The 18,961-nt window shown below is 42.2% G+C and overlaps 1 non-coding gene across 1 annotated transcript; it reads right to left on the bottom strand.

Annotated features, from left to right (window-relative positions):
* Positions 1-13,001: 13,001 nt before the first annotated feature.
* Positions 13,002-13,073, bottom strand: Trnaa-cgc (transfer RNA alanine (anticodon CGC)). The gene has a single exon. It is a non-coding gene; the product is annotated as a tRNA-Ala (tRNA).
* Positions 13,074-18,961: the final 5,888 nt, after the last annotated feature.

The following is an 18,961-nucleotide window of genomic DNA, read 5'->3' as shown; positions in this document are numbered from 1 at the left end:
TTAAGTGTGTAAGATCGTCTCGTACTTGACTCGACTCACGTCGAGACACTGAAAACGACCTTACAAGTCAACAGACTTGAGTCGAGTCAAGTACGAGACACTGAAGACGACCTTACAGTTGAGGTCGAAATACGTATATGTAAAAGTAATACGATTTGGTGGAATTAAATGGAATTGTAGTAAACTCGTCTCATGACAGTGAAATATTTCTTAAATAGTTTCAGTCTTCTAAAATCTCTCATTTTCTTACCTGGCTTTATTGAAACGCGATGGTTTTTCTCTTCTAGTTCTAAGTCGGATACTAGTATTCCCTGTGTCAGTTAATTTATGTAGTAAATGCATTAATTTATTAAGTAAATGCATCTTAGTTCAACAAGTCAGTTAAATTGTTGAGAGGTTCCGAAGTGGTGCATATATGCTCTTTCCGTCTACCGTTCCCTCGTTTTCCTCGTGTGATCAGAGCCTTTCCCATTTTTTTGCAAATGGAACTCGTTTTCGTACCACTGCTTGAATCGAACTGGATGATGGTTGTATAACTGACAACAAATCTTGCACATTGTTGTTTAAATGTTGGTTACTAGTCTTACTAACTACCAAGTACCCATGAAAGACAAAATTGTTTCAGCGCGGTGTTCTATGTTACCAACTATTATCATATTTAATAAGAGCAGAATCATCATACAGAGTGTAGTTACTTGTCTGTCATAGACAATATTCACACTTTGGTATGATTAGAAGATTGAAGTGTAATAATTCTGTAATTTGAATACTGTATTGTGATTGTATTGTCTATTTTGTCATTGACATTAGAACAATATTATCTCTAACATCCTTTGTTATTTTTTTTCTATTATTCAAAAAATAGGTTTTAGGTTATAGTTGGTTGAGCTTGCAAATTGCATATTTGATGATAATTTATTTGGATGTAATCAGGAGGAAATTCACGGTATATATGGTTGCATATTAGTGAAATATCGAACGCAAAAATCATTAAATTTGAAACGGCTATAACTTCCGATTCCCTAGATGAAATATTTTGAAATTTTCATAGCAGACGCCTGGATATTATATCTTTCGAAAGGCGAGTTCAGAATGGATGGACATTTTTTTCGTTAATAACCGTCACAGGCACACCGTGCTGCCATCATATCCCATGTACCCGCATATTCTTTCGCCGTATTTGTACGAGCTAAAAGTTTCTGTCGGGCTTGTAACTTTTTCTTTCGCTATCATGGAATAAGCTCACGAACGTGCAATGAATGGGAACGTTGATTAAATTTGTTTCATCGCTACGAAAGCGCGGACAATGCTGCACGGGGATGATGATACCTTTTGAGTGCCGCAGCGTTGCTTGTTGGAAGTTATTCCATTCCCCATAAAGCTAGCGCACAGTTCTTCGTCGAACTAATAACGTGTTATCTAATCCAATGCTGCATTTATGCTCCGAAAAGGTCATAAACTTGGTTGATTATATCGTCGTCGCTGCCTCAATGTTGCACCCGTCGATCGAATGGAGCAAGGCGCATTCACTGAGATCCAGCTGAGCGAACACATCATCAATTTTGACAGAACAAGTACCGAGCATTCACTCTTCTCAATTCAATCCATCTGGCAGGCAGGTTCCTGATTTGATCCACCTTGTCGGGCATAGTCTGAATTAATGCCATGGTTGGCTACAACAACTGCTACAATAAACCATTCGAGGTCGGGAGTTTTACGGGCATTGAAAATTTATTGTTAATTCATCGGTTCCCTGCATTATTCGGTTTTCTTTCGCCTTCTGCTCCGCAAATCCCAGTCCAGACGAAGCAAATATCTCACACTATCCGTCCATCTCCGTTCTGTGTGCCGCACCATTTGCTACTCGATTCCGGCTCACACTCACCCGTCCTTGTTAATTCTCTCTAATTTATCACACAGACGAATCTCTATTATTATCGTTTTACGCCCCGAAAGTGTCTTCGGATCCCTTTTCAATTTCAATACCCTCCTCAATCGGGGACCAAGATCTGTAGGCAGTCTGGGCTACAGGAGGGAACCGGATTGAATAAGCTTTTCTAAACTCCGAACGGAATCATCCCCTTCCACCTAACGTGGAAATTTCGCCATAGCAATGAGAAAATACTCCTTGGCACTGATTTCGTGCTTTTGTGCTTGATTTCGCTATTATTCATCCTTCTGCATGAGCCGAGAGTCATGTTTCCTTCCTATATCACATTCAAAGTAAAGCCAGGCGACGACGAGCACGTTCTCAGATCGCCTGGTTGTATTGGATATGGATGAAATGGGAAATACGGGAGCGTCAAACAGCCCCGTCCGGCTCTGTATCTCGACTATCTATGGCGCGGCACACGTTTGTCGGTTTCTGAGGAATTTTAAATTGAGACAGACACAGAATAGGATACGGCAGCAGAAAAATACACATGGTAGATACCGAGGGGTTCAACACGTTTTGATTACCGAGACCAGATCCATGATAATGAAATTAAATGGAATATACGAATGCGGCACTGCTGTATCGCACAAATCACGTCGTACGGCGGCTCAGCCCGTTTATCGAGAAGCGAAGGTCTTATGAAGGTTGTAGCTTGTCTGGCAATAACAGTAGTGTTCCTGAATTCTTGCATTGCACGTGAAGGGTATTATTAACATCCTTTTCATTCGGGCGTATCATTTCCATTACAGACTTGAAATTCAACGGAGGGAATATTGATAATACACATATGTTTTGCACTTGCTAATGGCATGTGAGCAAAAACTAGACTAAATCTGATACTTTGCAGTGAACTCCCCAAATGAATCATCATCGACAGATTTTTCTCGATTTTTTCTAACTTGATTTCAGTTCAAGCTATGCCATACTTGCTACAAAAAAGGCTCTTTGGTTTACACTATTTTAGTGTCCTGAAATTAATAATTAAGTAAGTGCAACCAAAGCAAAATCCTTCGTTTTTAGTCTCACTTCCATCCATTGCTATAACTGGATGCATCCATTCTAAGGTAGCGTTTCAATATTGCGGCTGATGTTAAGTGCTCCAAGACACCACATAACAGCAAATACTCTTCCCGGGAAACGCCAACATCCACTGAATAGCGCAATTCATTTCGCCCGCTTGATCCTTATTTTCCCCCAAAGTGACATTTGAGTAGTTTGGTTTCGCGGGACGCGGGACGACCTCTTCGAACTCGTAGCAAACATTTTTGCGCGAAAACAAAAAAAAACAGACAGCGACAACGAAATGTATAAAATAACATTCAAGTTGGCTGAAACTTGTTTATCACGTTTCCTCGGAGTCGCTTGCGCTTCTAATTACGAAAACATCTGATCCGTTTTTTTGCTGGTTTGCGCTCGGATGGCTTCTCTGTTGTTGCTCCTTCCCCCGGTCCGTCCATGCATGGTGTGCTTCGCGCCCGTCCTTCTGCCACGTTGATCCACATCACGATGACGACGAGCATTGCTAAAGCGAAAGAAAAATGGGCAAAGGCATTTCGAGTATTTTGGTTGCTTCTTTTCCGTATAGTGGTTCTAGCATTCTTCTTTCACCCCATTTAATTTGTATTGTTATTGCTTATTTTTTACGAGGTGATGTTTTTTTTTCTGATTTGTATGTGTTTTTACTTCCTCTTCTGGGCGCACTCGCATGAACGTCGTTTGCGCATAGGACCATGTGTGTTATCGACGGTCGGTCGAGTACATGGCATCCAAATTATTCTGCCATACGACGAATTAAGTAAGCGGCGGTAGCGAAAGATTATGCCGCCGTCGGCTCGCATAGTTGATGGCTTTCCCGTATCGCGGTCCGTTGGAAGCGTAGACGTTGCCAAAGGGAAATCAATTTGATGGTGGAAATATTGGAAGGATGTGGTTATGCGTTCTTCATTTTTCAAGTATACGTATTTGCATTTTTGGCAGTAATTGCTTTTGAATTGATATATTCATAGTGCAAATGATCAGTTACTGCATTGTTGTATTGTTGCGATTTAATTTCATGTTTGAAATAACAACGAATTTTCTGTGCGCCGCCGCCGCCGGTGGTTTTACTCATGCCGCCGCCGCCGATGATTTTGGGTGGGCGCGCCGACGTTCATAATTTTGCCACGCCGATGACTAATCGCAATACAAAAAATTCAAAGATCTTGAGTCGAGTCAAGTAAAGTACGAAACACTGAAGATGGCCTTACAGTTGAGGACGAAATAAATACTTATCCGTGAAGCAATACATCGTGGTGGAATTAATTGGAATAGTGATAAATTTTACTTATGATAGTTCATGAATGATGTTAAGGTGGAACTCGTCGGAATTCAATTTCAAATCTACCTCAAGTTTCTAAGTCAGTGTGATGATGACTGATCTTTGAAATTCGTCTAAGTCAAGGCCTTATTCAGTCGGGCACCTAAACCTGTAGGTGACTCGCAAATTATGTTTGTTGTGGTACATAAGCTTTTGTGAAGGCTTGAGTACGTGCCCAAAGCGCCCTCATTCTTATAGGATCTAGCATTGGCAAATCACTGCAATTCAGGAGTTTCAAATTAAGTAGCACATTTATTATCTTGACAATAGTTACTTTTTATTTATTAAAATCAACCAGGCCACTAATCGTTTTCTTTGTTTTTGATTTGTGCTATTGCAACAGTTGACTTCTTTGGCAAACCAATTTAGCAAAATAATTAAATCCCTTCTGTGAATGCTTTTCCAGTTTTTGTCCAGAATAACTAATTTTTACTTTGAAATCAATGGTTGCATATGATTGACAAAACCTCTTGGCATATTTCCTTGAAAATTTCTCCAGATATTTCTCCGAAAAGTTTTCGTAAAAAACAGCCTTAGAAATTCCATCGGAAGTTTCTTTAGCAATTCCTCTGGAAATTTCTTGAAATTTTGAAGCAATACCTTCGGAAATTTCTTTGAGGATTCATTCGGAAATTCCTCCTTATAATTTATTTTCGGCAATTAGGGTAACCAACTTGATTTGGACCCCTACATATTTTCGGCAACATTTTCTTGAATTCTGACGTAAAAACAATGCCGCTGCTAATTCTGCCATTGGCTTCAGGAAAATAATATTGTTCAGCATCTGTTTCACTGGTTTCCCGTGCAAAAATAGCGATACTCAGATGAAACTTGGAGGAAAATATTTTGTTCAAGAAGGCGAGCGTTACAATGTGTTACGTTTAAAAGTATACATCACTGAAAATCTCAGAACACACACCATAAGTTTATGTCGAAATTGTGAATTTAAATATCACGAATCTCTTCATTGATGTATGCCAATAGAAAGATTAGACTTTGCTTCGACTCAATTTATCAGGGTAAATTAAAAATTCGACTTTGAAGAGACTAAATTGGGGGTGTCCAAAATATGTTGCACTGTTCAAAATGAAGAATATTTCTATTTCCGATATTTCCAAATGAGACTTTCATCTATGAAATTATATATGGTATCCGCCTATATCAAACGTGCCATTTGATACATATAAGCAGATATCGGTAAGCACTTCCTCTAGGGGTCGAATAACTCCATGAATTCCTCAAATAAATTCTTCCGGATTGCATAAGGGATTTCTTTGAAATTTCTTCAGAACTTTTTCCAGCAAATCCTTGAAAACCTTATCTGGGAATTCATCCAGAACTTCCTTCGAAAATGCCTTCATGAGTTCTTTTCGAATTTTTTTCAGTATTACCTTTCGATTTTTTTAGTGCTTGTTGTTATTTTAATGTTTCTTTCTTTCGAAAATTCAATTAGTAACTCCATCGAAAACTGTTTCATTCTTTAATTAAGTTTCAAAAGATTTCCTGGAACAAATTACTAAAGAAATCTACGAAAGCATCTCGGAGGCTTTTATAGAAATCCCTGGAGAAATATCCGAAGGAATTCTTGACGAATATTTTTAGATTATTTAAAGAAAAAAACCTTAAGGAGATCTGAAATTAATTTTTGAAGAATTTCTAGAGGCTTTTGTACAGGAAATCCCAAAGACCCAAATGATTTTCCTAAAGCATTTTTAAAAAAGATCCTGAATAGATTTTCTGAAACAATTCCCGTTGGAACTGTTAGTTTTTTTTCTTTATTTAAGTGATTTTTGAATTTTAAAATTAAGTTCATCACTGTCAAGAAATTGCTAAATCCTCCGGAAGTTCCTCCAGGAATTCCTCCGGAAGTTCCTCCAGGAATTCCTCCGGAAGTTCCTCCAGGAATTCCTCCGGAAGTTCCTCCAGGAATTCCTCCGGAAGTTCCTCCAGGAATTCCTCCGGAAGTTCCTCCAGGAATTCCTCCGGAAGTTCTTCCAGGAATTCCTCCGGAAGTTCCTCCAGGAATTCCTCCGGAAGTTCCTCCAGGAATTCCTCCGGAAGTTCCTCCAGGAATTCCTCCGGAAGTTCCTCCAGGAATTCCTCCGGAAGTTCCTCCAGGAATTCCTCCGGAAGTTCCTCCGGAAGTTCCTCCAGGAATTCCTCCGGAAGTTCCTCCAGGAATTCCTCCGGAAGTTCCTCCAGAAATTCCTCCGGAAGCTCCTCCAGGAATTCCTCCGGAAGTTCCTCCAGGAATTCCTCCGGAAGCTCCTCCAGGAATTCCTCCGGAAGTTCCTCCAGGAATTCCTCCGGAAGTTCCTCCAGGAATTCCTCCGGAAGTTCCTCCAGGAATTCCTCCGGAAGTTCCTCCAGGAATTCCTCCGGAAGTTCCTCCAGGAATTCCTCCGGAAGTTCCTCCAGGAATTCCTCCGGAAGTTCCTCCAGGAATTCCTCCGGAAGTTCCTCCAGGAATTCCTCCGGAAGTTCCTCCAGGAATTCCTCCGGAAGTTCCTCCAGGAATTCCTCCGGAAGTTCCTCCAGGAATTCCTCCGGAAGTTCCTCCAGGAATTCCTCCGGAAGTTCCTCCAGGAATTCCTCCGGAAGTTCCTCCAGGAATTCCTCCGGAAGTTCCTCCAGGAATTCCTCCGGAAGTTCCTCCAGGAATTCCCCGGAAGTTCCTCCAGGAATTCCTCCGGAAGTTCCTCCAGGAATTCCTCCGGAAGTTCCTCCAGGAATTCCTCCGGAAGTTCCTCCAGGAATTCCTCCGGAAGTCCCTCCAGGAATTCCCCCGGAAGTTCCCCCAGGAATTCCCCCGGAAGTTCCCCCAGGAATTCCTCCGGAAGTTCCTCCAGGAATTCCTCCGGAAGTTCCTCCAGGAATTCCTCCGGAAGTTCCTCCAGGAATTCCTCCGGAAGTTCCTCCAGGAATTCCTCCGGAAGTTCCTCCAGGAATTCCTCCGGAAGTTCCTCCAGGAATTCCTCCGGAAGTTCCTCCAGGAATTCACCGGAAGTTCCTCCAGGAATTCCTCCGGAAGTTCCTCCAGGAATTCCTCCGGAAGTTCCTCCAGGAATTCCTCCGGAAGTTCCTCCAGGAATTCCTCCGGAAGTTCCTCCAGGAATTCCTCCGGAAGTTCCTCCAGGAATTCCTCCGGAAGTTCCTCCAGGAATTCCTCCGGAAGTTCCTCCAGGAATTCCTCCGGAAGTTCCTCCAGGAATTCCTCCGGAAGTTCCTCCAGGAATTCCTCCGGAAGTTCCTCCAGGAATTCCTCCGGAAGTTCCTCCAGGAATTCCTCCGGAAGTTCCTCCAGGAATTCCTCCGGAAGTTCCTCCAGGAATTCCTCCGGAAGTTCCTCCAGGAATTCCTCCGGAAGTTCTTCCAGGAATTCCTCTGGAAGTTCCTCCAGGAATTCCTCCGGAAGTTCCTCCAGGCATTCCTCCGGAGGTTCCTCCAGGAATTCCTCCGGAAGTTCCTCCAGGAATTCCTCCGGAAGTTCCTCCAGGAATTCCTCCGGAAGTTCCTCCAGGAATTCCTCCGGAAGTTCCTCCAGGAATTCCTCCGGAAGTTTCTCCAGGAATTCCTCCGGAAGTTCCTCCAGGAACTCCTTCGGAAGTTCCTCCAGGAACTCCTCCGGAAGTTCCTCCAGGAATTCCTCCGGAAGTTCCTCCAGGAATTCCTCCGGAAGTTCCTCCAGGAATTCCTCCGGAAGTTCCTCCAGGAATTCCTCCGGAAGTTCCTCCAGGAATTCCTCCGGAAGTTCCTCCAGGAATTCCTCCGGAAGTTCCTCCAGGAATTCCTCCGGAAGCTCCTCCAGAAATTCCTCCGCTAGCTCCTCCAGGAATTCCTCCGGAAGTTCCTCCAGGAATTCCTCCGAAGCTCCTCCAGGAATTCCTCCGGAAGTTCCTCCAGGAATTCCTCCGGAAGTTCCTCCAGGAATTCCTCCGGAAGTTCCTCCCGGAATTCCTCCGGAAGTTCCTCCTGGAATTCCTCCGGAAGTTCCTCCTGAATTCCTCGGAAGTTCCTCCAGGAATTCCTCCGGAAGTTCCTCCTGAATTCCTCCGGAAGTTCCTCCTGAATTCCTCCGGAAGTTCCTCCCAGGAATTCCTCCGGAAGTTCCTCCTGAATTCCTCGGAAGTTCCTCCCGGAATTCCTCCGGAAGTTCCTCCGGAATTCCTCCGGAAGTTCCTCCGGAATTCCTCCGGAAGTTCCTCCAGGAATTCCTCCGGAAGTTCCTCCCGGAATTCCTCTGGAAGTTCCTCCTGAATTCCTCCGGAAGTTCCTCCAGAATTCCTCCGAAGTTCCTCCTGAATTCCTCCGGAAGTTCCTCCCGAATTCCTCCGGAAGTTCCTCCTGAATTCCTCCGGAAGTTCCTCCTGAATTCCTCGGAAGTTCCTCCTGAATTCCTCCGAAGTTCCTCCTGAATTCCTCCGAAGTTCCTCCTGAATTCCTCCGGAAGTTCCTCCCGGAAATCCTCGGAAGTTCCTCCGGAAATCCTCCGGAAGTTCCTCCCGGAATTCCTCCGGAAGTTCCTCCCGGAATTGGTCCGGAAGTTCCTCCCGGAATTGCTCCGGAAGTTCCTCCCGGAATTGCTCCGGAAGTTCCTCCCGGAATTGCTCCGGAAGTTCCTCCCGGAATTGCTCCGGAAGTTCCTCCCGGAATTGCTCCGGAAGTTCCTCCCGGAATTCCTCCGGAAGTTCCTCCAGAAATTCTTCCGGAAGTTCCTCCCGGAATTCCTCCGGAAGTTCCTCCCGGAATTCTTCCGGAAGTTCTTCCCGGAATTCCTCCGGAAGTTCCTCCCGGAATTCCTCCGGAAGTTCCTCGCGGAATTCCTCCGGAAGTTCCTCGCGGAATTCCTCCGGAAGTTCCTTCCGGAATTCCTCCGGAAGTTCCTCTCGGAATTCCTCTGGAAGTTCCTCTCGGAAGTTCCTCCACAAGTTCCTCCCAGAATTCCTCCGGAGGTTCCTCCCGGAATTCCTCCGGAAGTTCCTCCTGGAATTCCTCCCGTAATTCCTCCGGAAGTTCTTTCCGCAATTCCTCCGGAAGTTCTTCCTGGAATTCCTCCGGAAGTTCCTCCCGAATTCCTCCGGAAGTTCCTCCTGAATTCCTCCGGAAGTTCCTCCAGAATTCCTCCGGAAGTTCCTCCCGGAATTCCTCCGGAAGTTCCTCCCGGAATTTTTCCGGAAGTTCTTCCGGAATTCCTCCGGAAGTTCCTCGGAATTCCTCCGAAGTTCCTCCAGGAATTCCTCGGAAGTTCCTCGGAATTCCTCCGGAACTTCCCCCGGAATTCCTCTGAAAGTTCCCCCGGAATTCCTCCGGAAGTTCTCCTGAATTCCTCCGGAAGTTCCTCCGGAATTCCTCCGGAAGTTCCTCAAGGAATTCCTCCGGAAGTTCCTCCCGGAATTCCTCCGAAGTTCCTCCGGAATTCCTCCGGAAGTTCCTCCAGGAATTCCTCCGAAGTTCCTCCCGGAATTCCTCCGGAAGTTCCTCCCGGAATCCCTCGGAAGTTCCTCCTGAATTCCTCCGGAAGTTCCTCCTGAATTCCTCCGGAAGTTCCTCCGGAATTCCTCCGGAAGTTCCTCCTGAATTCCTCCGGAAGTTCCTCCTGAATTCCTCCGAAGCTCCTCGGAATTCCTCCGGAAGTTCCTCCCGAATTCCTCCGGAAGTTCCTCCCGGAATTCCTCCGGAAGTTCCTCCCGGAATTCCTCCGGAAGTTCCTCCCGGAATTCCTCCGGAAGTTCCTCCCGGAATTCCTCCGGAAGTTCCTCCCGGAATTCCTCCGGAAGTTCCTCCCGGAATTCCTCCGGAAGCTCCTCCAGGAATTCCACCGGAACTTGCTTTAGGAATTCCTTCAAAAGTTCTTTCAGGAATTCTTCCGAAAATTCTTCCAGGGATTCCTTCAAAAGTTCCTCCAGGAATTCCTCCGGAAGTTTCCCCGAAAGTTCCTCCAAGAATTCCTCACGAATTTTTTCCAACAATTCCTCCTGTTCATAAACGGCTATGCACTGTCAATTTCCGAATGAATGTCCAGTTAGTGAATGTTTATTTGGCTTTTGCCAAACATTAAGTTTCTGTATGACTAAACACATCCTCAAGATTTCAATAATTACATACATAGATCTAATTTAGACGTTCAAACGGGAGGTACTGAACTCTTAAAAACTGTTGGGCATTGCTAAGTGTCACAAATAATGCTTCTTCACGCGTACAACCAGTCTTCAAAGTTCCCAGAAATTCCCAATGACTTTTCGGAGCCGAATTTGGTAATTGACTGATAGCACTTCAAATTAGAATGCACTGAACTTTTTTACGTAATATTACGTCGTGTGGTCGTGTCTTAAACATAATCATTCTTTTTTCTTCACAGCAAAAATGTGTTTCTCATTCATTGGTCTGCAAATATTTGTATTGGTGTTATGGATCCCAATATATCATACAGAGGAGTACTTTGATCCCCATCTCTTTGGTCTATAATATAAAAGAAAGCGTGTTCTTATCATCAGCCCCAACATTTAGGTTGCTGGAGTAATGGTAGACCCACATTAATTTTTTTGTGCCCTAACAGTTTCAGTGATTTTTCGTATCCTTGTGGTTTCAAGAGTAGCCTGGACTGGAGGTACTTGCAACAATTACTCTTTAAAAGAACCTTTTGTCGGAGCGTTAATTTATTTTAACACTGATCAAATGTGAAACTGGTATCCCCGGTACCTCGAGAAGCAAATGGCAGACAACATCCAAAAGCAGATATTCATATTGGGTCAGTTGCAGCATGCAGAAAAATATGTTTTTCAGATGTGTTAATCACCTACAAACTGACATTTGTGCTGCCAAAAACGTGAAAAGGACCGCCATTTTGGATGTTATCATAGGAATCTGTCGTAATTGCCCTAAACACTTTTAATGAAATGCTTCAACTGATTCGCTGATCAAGAATACTGATAGTCTTTCACAACTACATATCTTTATATCTTTGTCTTTCATGTTGTAATCCACCAGAATGTCATTCAAGGAAAAAAATCAACCTTTTAATTGCTATAACATACATTTCGTTTGTGGTTCTCAACAGATGCCCTTCGCTGTACTAAATGAAAATTCGTCTACCTTCCGAAAACTTCAAGAATCATGCTCGGTATATGTAGCTGAGCTAGAAGCAATAAACCTCGCTCCTGGATAATTTCCAATCAGTCAGTTGACCTTAATCAATCTTTTGGAATAGTCTTAGTTCTATCAATGGATTCGACCGATAAGACAATTTCTACATGCATCTCACTCTTTTTCAATCATAATAGAGCAAATACGTGGTTCAGTTATAGGATCATGTGTTTTGGATCCATCCCACTATTCAATCTACGTCAATGAAAAGGCGGACAAGACACCTCTACGGAATAAACCTTATCAATAGCAACTTACGCAGATGTGCAGCCGGTCACGATGACATCAAACACGTAGATAATTTCAAACCTCATCCATACCTAAATTATATTTTTCATTCTCGAGTGTACGCCATAATTACGTTGGACTTGTCCCATTTTTAGTAGCTAAATATTGATGATGATATGATATCAATGCAAATATCTCATAGAATATAGGCTTCTTAAACTGTCATACTCAACTCACCGAGGTTGACAAATAAAAAACCGGAGTAATTAACCTAGCGGGAATAGTGCCTTGTATCTCTTTTTTGTTACACCTTAGCTTACGATAAAAACAAAAAGTACTTGAAAATACACCTTGGAGTGGTGTTTAAGTAGATGTTTAAAACATTGTTGAATAATTCATTACTCATATCATGCTATCTAATTGGAAGATTTTGTGCCAAATATAACACTAAGATCACGTATTTATTAATACCTAATACCTACTAAGCAAGCGAAATCGTCATCATAAAAAATAAATTTTGATGACATTAAATGTGCAGTGCGCAGTCTCTTCCATTCGTCTCTCGCATGGCTGCTCAGGTAGGGCTCTTCACAAAAATAATACGAGCAGTAACTCCAGCTCAACTAATGAACGGCAATAACAAGGGCGAGCTGACAAAGAACCACACACGAATGTAATCATTCGACCGGGTCAAATTGGACCTAAAAATATAATTAAAACCTAATTAAAACTTTTAACTGCATCGTTTGCCTCGGCTCCACGCCATTCAGTTGCTCACCTTATGATCGCTGCCACATTTGCAATCAACGACATCAACGAACTTGTTTGGATTGGAAGTAACAGCGGATGTGTCGCAAACCGAGCGGTGATGTGGCGACAATTTATCGGAACGTTAATTGTGGTCACAACACAACGAATACCTACGCCAAAGCAGCTACCCTCAAGACTCAAGAGATAACCTTTCTTGCATTTCGGTTGCCCGGATGCTTCAGCCATTGGGATGAAATATCTGCAGGCAAAATGAAAAAGACAATGATAATAGCAATTTACCTTGATTTTGAAACTAATCTTCTTCGAAATTAATACTCCTGCATTCAAACGTGATGTTGTTATTCATGGACGATTCCCAAGCTGCTTTTAAATGTTATCAATATGAAATCTAATAAATAGTGCAACTTTTATTTAAACCGTATTAAGATGACTTATACAGATTAACAGAAGAAAAATTCAATCATCTAATATCAATCATTAATCATCCGCTTTATAAAGAAAGAGTGAAATTTGGTGAACCAACCAAAATTAATTTAATTCAAGTAAATACAAAAAATTATTTTCCTTTGGAGATGCCGGGGATTGAACCCGGGACTTCTCACATGCGAAGCGAGCGCTCTACCACTGAGCTACATCCCCGTTGAGAGAGCGGCGGTTCAGATGAATATAAAAACAAAACCCCCAACATATGTTTCAAACGAACGAAAGCAAAGCGAACCAACCGGGAGCGAAACGATCAGCTGATAAGTGAAAACCGGTTACCGGCATCGCTCTCATGCATGATTTTCTCACTACATTCATTCATTCTTTCCAGCCGTCGACCGAAATATCAAAAGGGAATCGCGGAGATGTGAGAGACTACGGAGAGGGAACCCCAGCGAACAGCCGTCATCAGCAGTGGCATCAACCGAGCGAGCGCATGCGCTCTCTTCCGCTTCTTCGGTGCCGTCACCGCCGGTGGTTAGGTGTGGTCTAAATATAGATTTAAATGGCCATATTACTTGATTGCTTTTGTCATATGTACGGCTTATGCGAGGACGGGTAGCGAAAAACACTCATCGTGAAGAAAAATATCTCTCCCATTTTCTCACGCTGCGATTCCATTCCGCAGCACGTGGTTTATAGGCTAATCGCATCAAAAGCGTGCAAGGTGTTATATTGTTGGCAGTGGGAGGGAAGGCAAGCGCGATAGCGCAGTGGAGATGGTGCAAAATTATGTTTCCTGTCTGTGGGGCTGTAAATCACGCTTCAACGTTTATTGAATATAATCTGTACGAATGCGATAGGAGAATGGTGTGAAGGTGTACGATTGTGCTGCATGTTTCTTTGTAACTATGCTGCACGTGAAATACAATTGAAATTATTAGATTCGTTTTCTGTTAATCTATTGCAACGGATTGGTATTGTTTTGTTATTCATATATTGCTGCAATAAGGTTTTTACGTTTTCTTTAATTATAAGAAGCAAACACTTCACTCGATGCGATATCTTTTCGCTCGTGTGTTAACTATTTCAGTCAGCAAAAGCTAATGGGGTAATATAGGTCGTTAAAGGCGAGTGTGTTTACCATTCGGTTTCAGACATTGGAAATTCCAGATGAGGAGTAAATAAAATTACGTTTTCGGTTGTAGAAAGCGAGACATTACGCGCAATTGAGTAAAGGCAGCATCAGGCTTTTGGCTATTTATTTGCATATATGTATTTCGTTCTGGAGTTTTCACTTACTTGTATAACACATTTGTACCGAAAGGCTTTATATTCACTCCAAAAATTCGGTTAGAAGAACAAATGATCAGATTAAATTCTATGTACATGCCATCCTTGTTATGAAGCAACTTCGATATAAAGCATTATAGATTCAGCATTGTTCCATTTTTATCACCACCAATTTTGTAGTGATAAATAAGGGAGAGTGATGTGAAGTTATGTGATGTAGTCATGTAGTTTATGATTTTGTAATGCAATCTGTTTGGACGGTACTTGTTTTTGTTTGTCATGCAGGCGTCCAAAAGGTTTGACAGGCAGATGATTCATAATAAACAACAGACGATGGTCATAATTTTATGATAATCGTTTTTTAATTGCAGTTTTATTTCCAAGTATAAAATGTGGTCATAAAATGTGACAAAAAGTAGTGTTGATCTATGATCAAATCAAGGACAGAAAAAACCGTACTTTATAACTTCAAATTTTCAAAAGCTTAATGAAGTAACGTTTTAAGTTTTATTCCACTCTTTGAGCGGATTATAAAAGACAATCATTCTAAGTGGCCGTGTCTGGAGCGACTCCGAAGCTCAGTAAGGTCACGCAGGAGGAGGACCTGAAAGTACCTAACGAGAAATCAGCAGCCCCTAAGAACCGGGAGAGGGTTGAGTGGATTGCTAGTCCCATGGAGAAGAGTAGACCAGTGCCTCCACCAGTGAGGACTACTGACGTTCGTCGTGATGAATACCTGCGCTTGAGGGAGGACGTGAACCCCAGAAAGGCGAGGAGTAGTCGGCTGCGCCACTGTTAAGAAGGGTAGAGCCCAGGAGAAGGCGGGTGCGCCTTCCAATGGCAGTGGCAAGCGCAAAGACAGCCCGAATAATCCTGAACTATATCTTGATCGCAGCTAATATTGTTCTTGACGATAGATAACGTTGTCATTACTATTCTGGTTGTTATATGTAGAAACTATAAGCCTGCATCACCACAAATGGTTTCAACAACATGATATATTGTGTTTGACAAATGTACTATCTAATAGGCGGTAATAGGCGGGTAATAGGCGGTTAAGTATAATTACCATTCCAAAAGGGTTATTTTCTAGTACACATTTTTCGGCATACAGCATATGTTGTGGTGCTGATACAATCCTCATTCTCAGATGAATACAATTAGCAGTATAATAATGATACAATATGACCATTTAGGCAAAAAGCCATACCCAGGTCCGTACCATATCCTTTGATGTTGTTATTTGTCATATTTTTGCAATACTGGTGAAGAAATGAAATGAATATAATAACACAAATCTAAACATGATTTCGTAACATATTTTTATTGATTCAAATATGTTCGGATGGAATAGGTAGACATTATTCATCATCAATCCGTGCCAAACCGCACCATTGCATTGTGGATTTTCAGAGCCGACTGCGGTAGAGTAAAAGTTCCGATAGTCTTGGGTGTTCCTATAGTTGCGGTAGTGTTGTTTTTACACAATCTACGTATTTAACGCAGCAACCCATATAGTCTATCAATTTGTTGACCTGTCATTACACGAAATACAGGAAAAGAGGTTGAGAATTGCATCAAAATTGGTAAAGTATCACTAAAATACAATTTTCTTTTCTCTGCTTTGCACCAATAGTTGCGGTAGTGTTCCTATAGTTGCGAGTCCCATATAAAAACAATGGGATTCGCAACTATAGGAACACAAATTAAAAAATACCGCAACTATTGGAACACTGCACCAATAATTGGAGGTACCATTTTAGGTAACAATGATGGATGCTGCTGCAATCAGGACCCCTCTCGGATCAAATATAATTAATAATCTTCCATGTGCACCCTTGAGGTAAGTGAAATGAAGTATAGGATTGGTGCGAACCAACAAATAGTGGTGGATCGTGCTTAGTTCCTCCACTATTGGGTCTTTTACCCTATATGCTCTTGGGAATTTAATGTTCCTGCAACAAAAATATGGCGTTAACTCAGCTGTAAAGATTCATTTTATTAAAAACAAAATAGAAACGAGTCAGCTGCGGGCTGATAGTCTTTTCAATGAAGACAAAAAATAATGAAGAAACAATATACATACCTCGTTATCGGAGATCGAATTGAAATACGGTCACGTTTTGTGGTCAAGTTGATGAAAAAACTTAACTTCAGTTTCCCTCGGAATTTGCCTCAGGTAGTCCTACAAAAACTCATCCGGAAACGAATTCCAGAAAGTCTTTCGGATTCTTTCGGATATTCCTTGGAATTTCTCTCAGGAATTAGTTCGGAAATTCATACACGCATTCTTTCAGAAATTTGTTAAGGAAAACCTTGGGAAAATCGTTGAGATATTTATCTGAAAATTTCAAAATTCTTATAAGAACTCTTTTGGTATACCTTGCAAAGTTCTAGGATAAAATTTCCTTAAGAATTCTTGAACAAGTTCCAGAAAGAATATCCAAGAAACTCCTGAAAGATTTTTGAAAGTAACTCCTGAATGAACTTCTGATATTCTTAGATTTCTCCGCAAGTTTCTTTGGACATTCCGTCAAGATTTCGTTCAGAAACACGGATATATCTTCTGAAAATCCTTCACAAACTCTTTTTGAAATATCTACGAAAAATGTTTGATGAGTTCCTTAGGAAATTGTTTCAGAATTCCTCCAAAAACTCCTACAGAAATTCAATTACGAATTATTTTTGAAAATTTGCTTAGGAATTTCTTCGAAAATTAATTGAGAAATTCCAGCGGATGATACTTTTTGGATTTTTTTTAAAATTTTCTTTAGGGGTTCCTTAGCATCAAGACATTTTTCCTGAAATTACCTTAGGGATTCTTTCAAATATTCCTTAGGCAATTTCTGAAGATTTTTTTCCGGACATTTTTTGAAAATTCCTCCAGTAAATTCTTTGGTTACTTTAGGAAGCTTCGGTTACCTACAGACACTGACAAAACTACCTCTGTAAAGAGGAAGGGTCGTTTGGCCGAAACCCATTCAGCCAAAAGCCCTTTTGCCGAATTCCACTTGGCCGAACAAACCATTAGACTGAAACCAATCTGGCCGAAAGGGCCATTTGGTCGAACGGGTCATTCAGCCGAACGGGTCGTTTGGCCGAAAGGGTAATTTTGCCGAAAGGGTCGTTTGGCCTAAAGGGTCATTTGGCCGGAGGGGTCTTTTGGACGAAAGGGTCATTTGGCCGAAAGGGTCATTTGGCCGAATAGGACATTTGACCGTATAAGACATTTGACCGAGTAGGTCATTTGAAAAGTGAGAAATTAGGAGTGAGAAGAGAGACGTCTCAATTCTCATTCCTTATTTCTCATTTCTCACTGTAAAAAAAGAGAAGCGTAAAGTTAGTAGTGAGACGTCTCTTTACCCACTTCGGACTATTCACTTTTCACAATGAAAAAAGAGAAATGGTGAGTGAGAAGTGAGACGTCTCACATCTCACTGAAAAATTAGAAACGCGAAGTGAGCAGTGAGATGTCTCACTATTCACTTCGCGCTTCTCAATTTCTACAGTGAGAAGAGAAAAATGAAGAAAAAGAAGTGAGACATCTCACTTCTCACTTTCATTTCTCACTGTTCCCTGTAATAAGTGAGAATTGAGACGTCTCTCTTTTCACTCCTCATTTACCACTTATCGTTGTAAAACATGAGAAGCATGAAATGAATAGTGAGATGTCTCATTACCCACTTCGTCCAACTCACTTTTCACAATAAAGAGAATAGTGAAACGTCTTACTTCTGACTCTTTATTTATCTCTTCTCATTATACAAAAGTGGATGACTCGTGGGATGACTCACTTCCCATTTCTCACTTCTCACTGTGAAAAGTTAGAAGTGCGAAGTGGGTAGTGAGACGTCTCACTACTCACTTCATGCTTCTCACTTTTTACGGTAAGAAGTGAGAAATGAGGAGTGAGAATTGAGACGTCACACTTCTCATTCCTAATTTCTCACTTTTCATATAACCTATTCGGCCAAATGACCTATTAGGCTAAATGTCTTATTCGGCCAAATGTCCTATTCAGCCAAATTACTCCTACGGCTAAACGACGTTTTCGGCCAAATGACCCTTTCGGCCAAATGACCCCATACCCTAGCAGCACACATGTTGCACATAGATTACTGCAACTCATATGCGACCAGATTTAGTCACAATCAAGTTTCTGCAACCATGTTTGGCTGGCTTGTGCTGCTCGGGTAAGCCAAATGACCCTTTCGGCCGAAAGACCCGTTTGGCCAAATTACCCTTTGATCAAATGATCCTTTGGCCAAATTACCCTTTGGCCAAATGACCCTTTCGGCCAAACAACCTTTTTGACCAAATGACCCTTTAGGCCGAACGACCCTTTCGGCCAAATTACCATTTCTGCCAAATGACTTTCGGTCTAATGGTCTGTTCGGCAAAATGGTATATTTGGCCAAACAACTTTCAGCCACATGACATTGGCAAAAAGATGCAGTGTTTGAGTAGAAAATACTGCGAGGTGGAGAATAGTAAATGGCGCAGACGAACGAATGAATCACGATTGTACTAAGTTTATAAAAAAGCAGACAAAGGCAGGCTGATAAAATATGGCATATTACAGTGGGCTGAACATGTACTGTGTATGCTGGAAGAGAGACCAGCAAAACACCTTCCGGGAGTGTGGAAGAGGACGTTGGCTCCGGGGTAGACCCCGGACTCGGTGGCTGTGTGCAATCGAGGAAGATGCTCGTGCAGCCGGTGTGCAGGGAGACTGGCGACAGGCGGCCCAAGAACGAGCAACCTGGAATAGAAAATTAAATTCGGTTTTCCTCCGGACAACACGGAGTGTA

The sequence above is a fragment of the Armigeres subalbatus genome, chromosome 1 (assembly GCF_024139115.2).
Source record: "Armigeres subalbatus isolate Guangzhou_Male chromosome 1, GZ_Asu_2, whole genome shotgun sequence".
Classification (NCBI taxonomy): Eukaryota; Metazoa; Arthropoda; class Insecta; order Diptera; family Culicidae; genus Armigeres; species Armigeres subalbatus.
The sequence above is the reverse complement of the archived record's forward strand: the minus strand, read 5'-3'. Positions and strand labels throughout refer to the sequence as shown.